Genomic DNA, 14,524 nt, shown 5'->3' with positions numbered 1-14,524 from the left:
TACACCATGTATGACCTCAGCTTTGAATAAAACTACGCCCAACATCATGTCCTTGTCTTGGAGTCCTGCATTTGGGACCAGTCCCGCACCGGGGGTTCGTGACACCTTTCAATGGGGGTCCATCTTTTCAATTGAATCCATATCTCCAAATTATGCAAGGTTTGTTTGAAATTTATTTTTTGCATACACATTTACATTTACATTTATAGATGCTATTCGTTGGGACAGTTTGGAAATATGTACTACAAAGAACGTCTTAAAACAAAATCAGGGTATATCTACTCATTTTTGTTACCTCTCATTACCTTGCAATGAGATCCAATACAATACATATTTTCTTTGAAATGTAAGTCTCAGTTTAAATTTCTCAAAGTATGCTCTATGTAAGAAGGGCAGATATTTAAAAAAAATGCGCGTTATGCACAATATTATTATTTTTCAGATGATATGATGAAACCAAAACATGGATAATTAAACGTTATATTTTAAATTTCTGTTTTTCTCTTTTTTTATGTTTATTTTAGCCCTGAAGAAGGCAGAATAAGCCGTAACCCAACCCAGTATTCCACCAGTCAGCGGTCCAGCTCGAGGATGTGGGGGAGCTACAGTATATGCTAATGGAGGTGAATAGCTGGCGTGTGTGTGTGTGTGTGTGTGGGGGGGGGGTGATACGGTTGCTATAGGAGACCTCTCCTGCATCACGTCATACGTCGGGGGGGAGGGTGGCGGGGGGAGAGCTTTGGTGTGTCCATGAGAGAAAGAAAGGAGAGAGCTGGGAGGGGGGAAGGAGGAGAGGAAAAGGAGGAGGACATCTAGGCAGAAGACAGCTTCAGCATCTGAAACCGACCGAACACGCTTTGCCCACAGAAGGCGACCAGGAGCCGCAGGACGGCGGCAACCCGTGACATGCATCCTCCTCTATAAAGCGGGAGACGGGCAGCCACTGGATTACGCTACGGCCGCGGGAGCTTCTTCCAGTTGTAAATCCACCCATGCATCTCGCAGACGGCGCGGAAGGAGACGGTGCGCTTCCTACCAAGGTAATCCGCGCAGCACCCCACCCAGACGCTTTCTTTCTGGAGAGTGCTTTTTTTCCTTTATTGGACTTTAATTGGGAGGGATGGGGGGGGCGGTCTGCCCATTTCTGGCGACTTGTCTTCAGGCTAGTTGGCAACAGCACTGTGGAGCGAGCCCCTTGCATCCTCCCCATCAAAACCCCCGCTCTCACATAGCCCCCTCCGTGCTTATTGTTTGCTGGGCTGCATGAGAGGACCGTGCACACAAGAGCACCCTTTGTTTATCACACACTCTAATTTCAAGTGCCCGAAAGACATTCACCAGTTCTGAGCATTCCAACAGCAGGTATAACATTTATCATGCATAATTTGCTGGAAAATCTGGATTTGTGTGTGTGCGTGTGTGTTTGCGTGCGTGTGTGTGTGTGTGTGTGTGTGTGTGGGGGGGGGGTGATACGGTTGCTATAGGAGACCTCTCCTGCATCACGTCATACGTCGGGGGGGAGGGTGGCGGGGGGAGAGCTTTGGTGTGTCCATGAGAGAAAGAAAGGAGAGAGCTGGGAGGGGGGAAGGAGGAGAGGAAAAGGAGGAGGACATCTAGGCAGAAGACAGCTTCAGCATCTGAAACCGACCGAACACGCTTTGCCCACAGAAGGCGACCAGGAGCCGCAGGACGGCGGCAACCCGTGACATGCATCCTCCTCTATAAAGCGGGAGACGGGCAGCCACTGGATTACGCTACGGCCGCGGGAGCTTCTTCCAGTTGTAAATCCACCCATGCATCTCGCAGACGGCGCGGAAGGAGACGGTGCGCTTCCTACCAAGGTAATCCGCGCAGCACCCCACCCAGACGCTTTCTTTCTGGAGAGTGCTTTTTTTCCTTTATTGGACTTTAATTGGGAGGGATGGGGGGGGCGGTCTGCCCATTTCTGGCGACTTGTCTTCAGGCTAGTTGGCAACAGCACTGTGGAGCGAGCCCCTTGCATCCTCCCCATCAAAACCCCCGCTCTCACATAGCCCCCTCCGTGCTTATTGTTTGCTGGGCTGCATGAGAGGACCGTGCACACAAGAGCACCCTTTGTTTATCACACACTCTAATTTCAAGTGCCCGAAAGACATTCACCAGTTCTGAGCATTCCAACAGCAGGTATAACATTTATCATGCATAATTTGCTGGAAAATCTGGATTTGTGTGTGTGCGTGTGTTTGCGTGCGTGTGTGTGTGTGTGTGTGTGTGTGTGTGGCACCAGGTGGAAAAGTGGATGGACTTATTTAAGCAGACTGTTTTTGAGACAATAGACTAGCTGCTGCATCTGCTGCTGTCAGGCTGGGCTTGAAATGAAGAGCACCTGCATATATAATACCGGTCGGTGTATTCTTATGTGTCTATAATTACACGCAGTTGGGTTTTCTGCAAAGACACACACACACACACTGAGAAACTCCCGAGCGTCTCTTAATTATACATTGATTTACCCGTGCACATTTCCTCAGTGCTGATGCTTGTTTTTAGCCTTTTAATAAGTACACTTCTTCAGCGCGCTTGTTTTGGGTTTTCCGTGGTTTCCGCCCAAATGTCTTGCCGTCTTGGTAAAAACCCAGGGAGTCTTTTCCAACACACAGCACAGATGGGACATTTTCCCCAAGGCATAATGTGTTTGCTGGTTATTGTTCCAGACCATTTCCACATCCCTAATTATTTTAATCAGTCATTTCTCACGCGTGAATTCCCTTCTTTAGCTTGTTTATCTTCTCCCTGCTCCACCGACAGCCGTCTTCACCTTTAACGAGGGAGACCGAGACGTGTATTTTTGCATTTGTTCGACAGGAATAGGTCATTGTGTAGAAAGCGAATGAATTCTTCAGTCATCTCGGCGTCTCCTCACACACACGGCCCCGCAGACTTTCACTTAGGCTTTGTAAGGAGCGCTATGAAATCACAGATGGCATGAATTCCCTCAAATAGCATTTCACAGGGTTCAACTCTGGGCCTCGATGGTTTCTTGCTTCTCACAAGCAGAACGCACACTGCAAGAGCCATCCAATCTTAAATATGCCAAATGACACGCACTCCCGGCGGAGCCGCTTTGGTCGCTCGTCAAAGGCCTTCATTGAAATCGTATTCTCACAGTTCTCACGTCGCCGGCTTTCTTTCTGTGGCTTACAACGTTGTGCCCATCCTCACATTTTTGTCATCACCTCTGTGGCCGGAAAGGAATGAGAACATCAAGGCAGCTTTGATGCTGAGGGTGTCCCGTACGACGAGAAGTTGTTTGCTGTCAAGGCCCTGAAATTAATTGACCTTCGCAGCGTATTTCAAAGAGCGTGCTTTTGTGCGCTCGGCTCAGCTCGATCAAAACGGTGCACGTGGCGTTCACAATGAAACCCTCATGACTGAGCAGTACAGCGGAGATTGATGTTATTGTAGGAAATATGTATGAGACCTGCCTGAGACACTATGGACAAATTTATTTCAAGTCAACACCCTGAAAATGCTCCAATTCATTTGACTGAAGTAGAATTTTGTGTTTATTAAATAAGCACAAATGAAGCATCACCCACACAAAGGAAGGATGGACAGACACTATACTGGACATATTATGACAAGAATTACCAATTAAAATTCCATTCACTTCAGTGAGCTCCAATTACTCAATGCAGTGAAATTGAATACATCTTTATTTATATTGATGTCTTCACAAAGATCGACGGAGTCATAGATGTTACAATATGAGATTAAGAATATTTTGTGTGTAATTATTTTTGGTGGCAGCACGGTAGCTCAGCTGGTAAAGCGTTGGCCTCACAGTTCTGAGGTCCCGGGTTCTATCCCGGACTTGCCTCTGTGGAGTGTGCGTGTTCTACCCATGCCTGTGTGGGTTTCCTCCGGGCACTCCGGTTTCCTCCAATATCCCCCCCAAAAAAACATGCAACAATAATTGGACACGCTAAATTGCCCATAGGTGTGATTGTGAGTGTGGCTGTTTGTCTCTATGTGCCCTACGATTGGCTGGCAACCAGTTCAGGGTGTACCCTGCCCCCTGCCCGTTGACAGCTGGGACAGGCTCCCGCATTCCCCGCGATCCTCGTGAGAATAAGCAGCAAAAGAAAATGGATGGATGGATTATTTTTGGTATCATACACCCATTTTCTTTAGCACTTGTCATTCGTCGCACCAATACTACTTTTTTAAAGTACTTACCTTTGAGCATTCGCCGATACCATGCACTGATACATGATATTGCAAATATCTCTTTCAGTTATGATTAAATGTAAATCTTTTCTTGAACATGGCACTTTTTACTTGAACAATACTTTCCAGAGGAACAACTTGTCATTACAACGTGATAAGAACAAAACAAAACAAAACAAAAATAAAACATTGCAACGGTAATCGTATTGTTTGTTTATTAAAGTATTGCAATCAATGTATTAATTCCCCTAGCAGTCAACTGAATGCAGTTTAAACAGTCATTGCGTGACTTAAATGTTGACAACATTGAATCGAAAGCTATTTAGATGACAGGTGGAAAAATAACAGAAACAAAATACAACAAAACTGACAGCTCTGCGTGATGTTAACTACGTCGCAGTTTAATCCGCACAACACGGGAGCAACTGCAAATTAATTCAGTGTGCAAAAATTAGGCTTCTGTCTTCAAAATGGCTCTTGAAAGGCGACACAGGTCACAGTTTGGTCTCGTAACAATTAATGAAAGATGTTCTGAGCCCATTACGCGGTAAAATACAAAACACCAACAACATATGAACGCCTCATTATCAACTTTTCCGGACCATCAAAGAGACGTGACTCCTCACACTGTGCATGCGGAACATAATGGGGGATGGGGCTTGCAGAATTTGGTTCAGCAATGATTTTTAATGCTTAAAAGTTGTCATCTGTGTCTTAGAATTATTTCCACACACACACACAGCTGACATGGCTACTACCTGGGCTAGTGATGGTTTATCGGTATGTACAGTATCAGAGAAGTTTTACAGCGGCAAATATCCAATACTGATACGGCTGTTGGAACATCACTAACTGGCGACACGGTAGGGCAACTGGTTAGAGCAATGGCCTCATTGTTCTGAGGATCGAGATTCAAATCCCGGCCCTGCCTGTGTGGAGTTTGCATGCTCTCTCCGTGCCTGTGTGGGTTTTCTTCAGACACTCCGGTTTCCTCCCACATCCCAAACACATGCATTAATTGGAAGCTCTTATATTGCCCCTAGGTGTGATTGTGAGTACGACTTGTTGTCTGTTTCCATGTGCCCTGCGATTGGCTGGCAACCAGTTCAAGGTGTACCCCGCCTCCTGCCCATTGGTAGCCAGGATTGGCTTGAGCACTCCCACGACCCACGTAAGGATACTAAGAAAAAGGATGAATGGATGGATCATCTTATTCTTATCGTCTAATCTTGTGCCCCTCACAAAGTAACAAGGTAGTCCAAAACCACAATAATACACATATGGTGAAATCAAAAAATCACTATCATCTTCATAAAGGCAGAATTGTGTTGTTGTTGTAAATTTTTTTTAAGATTGTGCTGGTACTGTTGAGGGTCAGTGAGTGTATCGGCAAAGTAGCTGCACAACTATGAGAGCACGTTGAAGGTCCTCAGACACACGCGCATCCATTTTTAAACCACGTGGCTGTTTGCCATCAGAGTTGCGTGTCTGCAGGTACACGTTTGCACGTGTGCACGGGAGCGAAGGCCGGGAGACTTTAGGATGGTGACTTGACTCGATGCCCTTCTGCAGATGAATCACAGGTTGTGATGTGTCAGCAGGGATGAATTATGCACACTCCTTGATGACCTCGCATCTCCTCCTCCCCTGTCCACCTCTTGTCTTCCGTCATTTGGCTCCCGTTTTATCATGGTTGACACATGTGAAGACATCTTCATCGTCCTCCTACGCCGCCTACCTCTTTCCTCAAATACATTTAGGATGGTGTTATGGGTCCACATTGCCGCTGCTGGCTCTTCCATCGAAGCCGTGGCCTGACTTTGTCGTGATTTAAATGGTTGCGTGCTGAAAATGGCCAAAAGTGTGGATATTCAAAGGTCATTATGCAATCACGGGAGGAAGACACAAGGCCATTGACTCAGTTTGACAGTTACATCGCAGACTGACAGGAGTCATTGGGCCTGACTGACAAGATGGCTGACACAAGACGAGACAAAATGCCTCATTAGAACTTGCTCAAAGACCTGACATCATCCACTTTGAAGTGTAGAGATTTGACGTCCAATAGTTCAAACTCCAACATCTTATCTGGATTTTTGCTGTCGTCCTCAAAAACTTTTTGGACACCTGAACCAACATAGTTGTCGCCATTTTGTTTATTTTTGCGATATTTGCCAGCAGTATTTTCCAAAGGAAGTTATGAGTGTATTTAGTGCTTACAAATACGTATGCTTTCAAAATGACTTCTGGAACTTGTCAATTCACACAATGTGGTTGCCAAAAACAAATGGGAAATGTTGATAGCTACAGTTGTTGACAATTTATTTGTTTTGGTACATTTTTTTAATAGCTCTAGGAGTAGTTTCTTAAAGAAGTTAGTTAACCTTAACTCTGCGTTACAGTACATTCAAACATAGGATTTGTTATTATGACGTATTTTTTGCTGTGTCCAAAATATGGATGCCAAACGACTTGATGTGAATGTAAATGTGGCACATCAATTTAATTGTTCCCCGTTAGATTGCGTTAATATGTTCAAGTGTCCTATTGCTAAACTTGGTGGGGCTCAATTCCTTCTCAATGTGACGTTCACAGTTGCCCTGTGATTGTCATGACGGGTGACCAGTCCAGTGTGTTGTCAACCTTATACCTTTACTCTGCTCTCTGCAGGCCTGAAAATGACAAACAATACACAAAATTAATGGATGTGTGGTATTACCATTAGCCATTACGTGGCAAAGAATATCAAGGTGTTAATTCGCAAAGAGTTGGTCCTCTTACGTTACCTCATGTGGTACCGTTATGTTGATATTGCATGACGTGTAATTTGAAGAGTTGGAGAGTTTAGGCCATGTGTATGATTTCTGGTCTGAGTGCAGTGTTTGAATGCTGAATTTAATCAGAGGAATTTCATTTGTTTCTTAGGAAATGTAATGCATTGTTTTGTTTGTTTTTCCTGATAAATTTTATGCAACTAATACAGTGGTACCTAGACTTACGAACACAAACAGTGCAGTAACACATGTAGACGGATAACAAGCCAACGCTTTTTGTTGTATACTCTTTATCCTCAAATCTGCATGCAGACCAAAAGGAGCACATTGTAGGGCATTGTCATGGAACAAATTAAACCCCCATGTCATGGGACCATTATATTCCAGACCATGAACCTTACTAAAATGATAGCAAAATATTACACTTTTCTCTTGGACATCTGCTGTGCTAATGTGGTCTTTTTCTAATGTAATCCCGTGCTAAACCTTTGTGCAGTTTCCCACTAAATTTGCTTTACTGCCAACCAAAGCAGTGCATTGAAGGCGAGAGCTGCTTATGGTTTTGCATCTTGCTCAAGGACACATTTACCTCCTGAGCCGCAGCTCCATCCGCGAAGCATCAAGCTCATGTTTTATTGTGGAGACTTTATTTAGCCTTAAGTTCAGAGCATAGCCACGCAGTGCTTCGACCATACCTACTTTCAGACTGTGGCACCACAAAGAAGAGCCCTTGGCCTTCATCCATATGCCAGCTAGTGAGAGTGCAGCTGCATTTGTGGGAAAAAATAATTCCATTGAGAGAAATTAGAAGGTCTTAATTACTCAGCACTATTGGGCACAATGAGTTATGGAGTTATTTTAACGCTGTAATGTAAGCGGTGTACTACAAAAACAAATTGGATTTCTGCAGTTACCGGTTCGATCGACACCGCCATACCAAACGGCTTTTCACTAACTAAAAATGTTTATAGTGACATTGTTTATGGTGACAATAAAGGATTTTATATTTTGTCTTTATCTTTATCGAATATAGTAATGCAGACATGTAACTATACTCGTTAAAATCTTACCACAGTATTTAGACAGTAAAGAGAAGTTACAATGACTTTTAATGTCGTGCAGACCTTGGATATGTCCACTTTTAGAGCAACATAAAGAATCCCGATGGGAGGTCGTCATTCCATTAATGGCTTGTATTCTTCCACCTTGGACTATTACTTCCTGCGTTGTCCTATTTTACTGTAATTGGTTATTTTCTTGTAGTTACATTTGAAGGCAGATTGAGTAAAATAAATGTTAATCATCATAGGAGCGCCAATACACGTAACGTCCCTCATCATTTGTCATTTGCATTTATAAAATCAAATAGTTAATATTGTGACATAGGTTCAAAAAGGATATGTTTTTACTTTTTGGGGGATCTGCTGTTATGCCGTTTTTGTCTTGATGGCAATGTATGTCATAATGCCATAATTTAGATGTTTCTTTTTGGCTAAAGTAAAGTAGTGGTCGCACCAAGCATTGCAATTATAATACATTATTTCGTAATATGTGACTGATTACTGTGTTTCCAATGAAACGTATATTTATACCGTAAATTCCGGCCTACAAGCTGTGACTTTTTTCACACGCTTTCAACCATGTGGTTTATGTGGCGAAATGGATGTGGTTCTTTTTCTAACGGGTGCTAGACGGCACTTGAGTGAAAAAGGTAAGAATGAGACTGGTGGAATATATGTGCTGAGGAAGTGACTTTTACCGGCCCTGTTAGCGCTGTGCTAGCGTGTTGCTGCTGTGTTACAGGCATGTCTCAGTGATATTTACCGGTAAGTTTTGTTTTAACTGGCCCTCTCAGCGCTAGCTTTAGCGTGCCGGTAGCATTAGCAGTAGCATTAGCGCAGCGTGCCACTAGCGTTAAACTCTTTCTGTGTACCATACGGTCTTTATATCTAAATATCTCGTGTTTCAATGTGGGCACTTGCGGCTTTTACACAGCTGCGGTATATGTATGTACCAAAAGGTATTTCCTTTACAAATGTACTCGGTGCGGCTTGTAGCCAGGTGCGCTCTGACTGGGAATTACGGTATTACATTTTGGAAGTAACTTGTTGAACATTGTATTTTGGAAATATACTCTACATCCATCAGAATACATTGGTGTATTAATAAAACTGATGACGAAATTCTGCACTTTGCGATGTTTGCCAATTCGACGTCAGGTCTCTGAGGTGGTAACGTGGCCCAATTGATGCCACTCACTGTTTATTTGTGACTTTTTGTGATCATTTTATCTTCACGCATGCCAAGATGGAGGAAGTATTTATTTGAACATTCCGCGAATAATGAGTAGTCATTGGTGGGACGCATCCGAGCAGAAGTCTGTTCCCTTTGGCATGCGTTTTACTCATCAGGACACGTTTTCATCCAATCTGGGCAAGACAGAGGACAAACAACATTTTTTCTACCCCATTACTCCAGTTCTTGATTCGATTCACCATTTGATCGTTCCTCAAGGAGAAATTCATTTGCCGTCACAAATCTCATTTCCATCAGGAAGTCATGCAATGGCTGGTTAGTGACAAAACTGCAAAGCCGGCTGCGTGTGGTGCATTTAAGCGGAACTTGGTCCCGAGCATATGCTGCCTCGCCAAAATGAAAGTCATCTATCAGTAATGCTGCCGGGTTCTGTCTCTGCACTCATTTTAACCTTAAGCAAATACCATCATGCAAAGTAAAGTTCCGTCCACGATCTCAGCGGCGTCGCCATTGTGAGATAATGAGCTCCCACTGGGTGGCAGGTCATGTGACAAAGTCAGTCAGGTAGTACCATGGTTGCGCAATTAAACAGGGGAAGAATTGAATTGCGGGGAAACACAACATCTCCAGAAAATTAATAAGCCCGTTCCGATCGGGCGGCGGATCATTTACTTAGACTGAGAATGAATGAATAATTGCTTCTAGATTGCAGCACAGGAGGAGGTAAAAAGTAATCGTCAGCACAGTCTGTAATATACTGTATAATTACATTTCATCTTCAGTTTTTGCGCCAGGTGCTTGTCTGTTTTACAGCAACATCACTGCACGATGACAGAAAATAACACTCTTATTCCAATCACAGTGAAGTCTCTTCACATTAGCGCCATCCAAAATGGATTATTTTGGAACGATAAAGCAATTAGTGAATTCATATAGATGACTGCATTTCTTCAGGCGACGGTTATGAGCCCAGATGATCTTTCGAACAATCAAGTCGTGTTCCCTATAAAAAATAAATAAGGGCCTTGCATTGCTCGTTCATAAAGTGCCGGCAGGGTATGACGACGGTATAGCGGGGGTAACAGACAATGGCAATCCTGGGAGATGCTGGTGTTCCGTGTTGCCAGGGAACTTTACTCCTGGAGGAACTCGTTAATTGGCTTCAATGTGCCTTGGTTGGAGGTGTTTGTCTTGTGTGTCTGCGTGTGTGTGTGTGTGTAGGTGGTGTTTTCACAATAGACCTTCAACCATTCACTCTTCTAAAAAATAATGGCAAGAACCAGATAGGATGATAGTGACAGCAGGTATGTAGTTCTTAATATGTTTTAAGGGATCGTACTGAATGAGGTGGACATTCTTTGCATTTATTTGCCATCTAGAATAGTACACTGGTGATTGATTAAAACATTTCAAATCCATATTTTGAAATATGTTGTAAGTACATAAATGAGCAGAATAAATGTACATATTTTGTTGTCCATCCATCCAGTGAGCCACTTATCCTCACAAGGGTCACGGGAGTCTTGTGTGCCTATGTGTCAATATGTTAACTATTTGCTGATGGATAAAAACACGAGCGGCACGGTGAATCAGATGGAAAGCATTGTCCTCGCAGTTCTGAGGTCCTGAGTTCAATCCCAGACCCGCCTGTGTGGAGTTTGCATGTTCTCCCTGTGCCTGCGTGGGTTTCCTCCAGGCACTCCGGTTTCCTCCCACATCCCAAAAACATGCAACATCAATTGGACACTTTAAATTGCCCCTAGGTGTGATTGTGAGTCCGGCCATTTGTCTCGATGTGCCCTGTGATTGGCTGGCAACCAGTTCAAGGTGTACCCCGCCTCCTGCCTGTTGATAGTTAGGATAGGCTCCAACACTCCCTGCGACCCTTGTGGGGATAAGTGGCTAAGAAAATGGATTAATGGATGGATAAAAGTTCAGAACAAGTGAATTTGCCTTTTGATTAAATTGCATATTTATATCTTCATGTTCACATACAGTTATTCTGGTTATGAAAAGCATATATTTGGGAATTATTGGCTCTAATTTCATGTGTTTAGGTTGTGTTGCCCTCAGGAGGATTTTTTAAAATTTAAATTGGAACATAGTTGGCACGCTTTAATTTTTGGCAATAACTGGAGTAGTGTTTGATTAATAACATGACAGGAAATAGCAACAGAATGTTGATCCGATTTTTTTTTAAGAAAAGCTGCTGTCTGTGAATGTCTTGTTTTTGTCTCTTTTCATGGCTGGAATCAGAAAGTATTCACCTTTGATAAGCTAAAGTCAGAGGATCTGAATGTGTTTGCCATTATAATGATGCGACAAATCTTCCTTCTTCTGTGTTAAAAGAGTTGCTGCTTCCTGGAGCGACTCACCAGTGTCACAAATTCAAATTTGGCTGACAACCCGCGGGCCGCCAACCAGTGTTGGACAGTTTGGGCGGAAATACAGTACTGTAGATCTTTGGCCACTCTAGAGAGGAGCAGTTAAATGAGAGAGGGTGCTCATTTGTTCATGAAAGTTGGATTACTGATGAACAATTTGTCCCCACCCTCCACTTTTGAAATGATTGTCAGATAGAGAGATACAGTAATAGCTATAGCTAGCTAGCAATACAGATGGACAGATTCATGGATTTGCAATAGATGGATAGATTGCAGAAGAACAAATCTTCATACAATGCACAAATCGCTATAATCAGTATATGCATATAGTAGATAGTATTGGAGTTTTATGAAGGCCTTGGATATGCTAATATGGCCGGAAGCTGACGCAACTGTCAGGCTAGAAAATGAGTGGCTGCCTGCATAGAAATGTTTTTCCTCTGAAAGGAAAATAACAGAGAATGAGCACGAATCAAATGAAATGAAATACTTTTGAAAGAACCCACTTTGAAATACAGTGTTTACCTGTCCTTGGTTTTTGTAGCTGTTCAGTGAGTAGGTATTGACCTTACATTGTGGACATGCATGAATCATCTGATGTGCGTTTTGTGTCTGTATTATGGCCCTTTTTGGCTTAAAATGAACTTCCTGAATTGAATCTCCAAGTCATAATGTAAGAAAATCCCAAGTGACATACATATATGTACAGTGAGTAAAATAGGTATTTGAACACCCTGCTATATTGCATGTTCTCACACTTAGAAATAATGGAGGGGTCTGAAATGTTCATCTTAGGTGCATGTCCACTGTGAGAGAGATCATCTAAAAAGAACAATCCAGAAATCACAATGATGATTTTTTTTTTAACAATTTATTTGAGTGATACAGCTGCAAATAAGTATTTGAAAACTAATGTTAATATTTGTTACAGGAGCTTTTGTCTGGAATAACAGAGGGAAAACGTTTCCTGTGATTGTTCACCAGGTTTGCACACACTTCAGGGGGGATTTTGGCCCACTCCTCCACACAGATCTTCTCTAGACCAGACAGATTTCTGAGCTGTCGCTGAGAAACACGAAGTTTCAGCTCCCTCCAAAGATTCTCTGTTGGGTTTAGGTCTGGAGACTGGCGAGGCCACGCCAGAAGCTTGATATGCTTCTTACGGAGCCACTCCTTGGTTTTCCTGGCTGTGTGCTTCATGTCATTTTCATGTTGAAAGACCCAGCCACAACCCATCTTCAATGCTCTGACTGAGGGAAAGAGGTTGTTCCCCCAAAATCTCACAATACATGGCCGCGGTCATCCTCTTCTTAATACAGTGCAGTCTTTCTGTCCCATGTGTAGAAAAACACCCCCAAAGCATGATGCCACCACCCATATGCTTCACAGTAGGGATGGCGTTCTTGGGCTGGAACTCATCATTCGTCTTCCCCCAAAGACGGTTCGTGGAATTATGACCAAAAAGTTCCATTTTGGTCTCATCTGACCACACAACATTCTCCCATGACTCCTCTGTGTCATCCAAATGGTCATTGGCAAATTTAAGACAGGCCTTGACATGTGCTGGGTCAAGCAGGGCAACCGTCCGTGTCATGGATCATTTCAAACCATGACGTCTTAGTGTATTACAAACAGTCACCTTGGAAACGGTGGTCCCAGCTCTTTTCAGGTCGTTGACCAAGTCCTGTCATGTAGTCCTGGGCTGATTCCACACCTTTCTCAGAATCATTGAGACCCCATGAGGTGATATCTTGCATGGGGCTCCACTCCGATTGAGATTGAAAATTTCAGACCCCTCCATGATTTCTGAGTGGGAGAACTTGCAATATAGCAAGGTGTTCAAATACTTATTTTCTTCACTGTATATCCGCACAGAGATCCAATGCAGAAGAGATTAGAAATCAATCAATTATAAGAATAATAATCTCACAAGCAATAAAGTAATAGTATGTTATCATTCTGACTACTTTGAGTTGAAGTGATATTTGTCTAATTGGTATCTTCTGGCTTCAAATGACACAAAAAAGTAGCAAAGCACATTGTGGGAGATATTAATGACAATGTTGAGCAAATTGAAGGCAATCTAATGTTTTGTACCATTTTAGAGCATTCCAAATAATTGTATTGTAAATTTATAACACTGTATATTCCTAAAATCCCTAGATGTTTGAAAGTGTATTCATGTTTTGTGTTTATATAAAGAACACAAATCATTTCACCACTCCCTTAATATATTGACGCTTGTCATTTTTCATCAAAACAAAAGTAGAAGATGGATTGACAGAAACGAAAAAGCTACGTCTGTGCTTCTTTAATATAATAAAAATTAGAATGTGTTTCAATCAAATGATTAGATTTGGTGCTTACTTATTTTGACACTTGTGTGAAAACAGCAGCTCGTTTCCAAAAACACTTCTGCATCCTTTGATTCCCTGTTATAATACTCTCTATATATACTTTCATGCCATTTGCTAATACATTTATTGCTCAGAGGAAGCCACTCCATCTGTCGCCCAGCTGATCTCGTGCCTCTCTTATAGGATGTAGTGTTGGGAGCTTTTGACCTTAGAGCCCCAATCGGAGTGCGTGTTTATTGCCTTGTTGGGGAGTAGCAGATTTGCAGAGTATTTTATGTTGCATTTCATGAAGCGAACTTTAGTCAGGCTCCATCCCCCCATTTACGCCCCATCATCAATTTCTTGTGTTGTCCTACCTATGAAATTGTGATGAGCGACAGCTGAAGCACATCCACATCTTTTTTTATAGGGGTGGAAAAAAAGGGATCCAGCAACTAAAACGGTCCAAAGCAATTGCGATGCCTGTGTGTAATTTTAATGACGTGCTGATGTTGTGCATTTGGAAAGGTTAATAGCTTCTTCAATTACCATTCAAAGCAGACGA

The 14,524-nt window shown here is 42.8% G+C and overlaps 1 protein-coding gene across 6 annotated transcripts in view; it reads left to right on the top strand.

Moving 5' to 3' along the window:
* Positions 1-1,614: 1,614 nt before the first annotated feature.
* Positions 1,615-14,524, top strand: part of LOC133510433 (receptor-type tyrosine-protein phosphatase S-like) — a 103,249-nt gene continuing 90,339 nt past the window's right edge. For 2 of the 6 annotated variants that reach the window (XM_061838317.1, XM_061838316.1), the window contains exon 1: positions 1,615-1,841. The gene's annotated coding sequence lies outside the window, so the exon portion shown is untranslated. The remainder of the gene's footprint in view (positions 1,842-14,524) is intronic. The other 4 variants (XM_061838319.1, XM_061838318.1, XM_061838322.1 and 1 more) reach the window with 2 other exon arrangements.

Source organism: Syngnathoides biaculeatus, chromosome 13, assembly GCF_019802595.1.
Source record: "Syngnathoides biaculeatus isolate LvHL_M chromosome 13, ASM1980259v1, whole genome shotgun sequence".
Classification (NCBI taxonomy): domain Eukaryota; kingdom Metazoa; phylum Chordata; class Actinopteri; order Syngnathiformes; family Syngnathidae; genus Syngnathoides; species Syngnathoides biaculeatus.
This window is presented reverse-complemented; position numbering and strand designations above follow the sequence as displayed.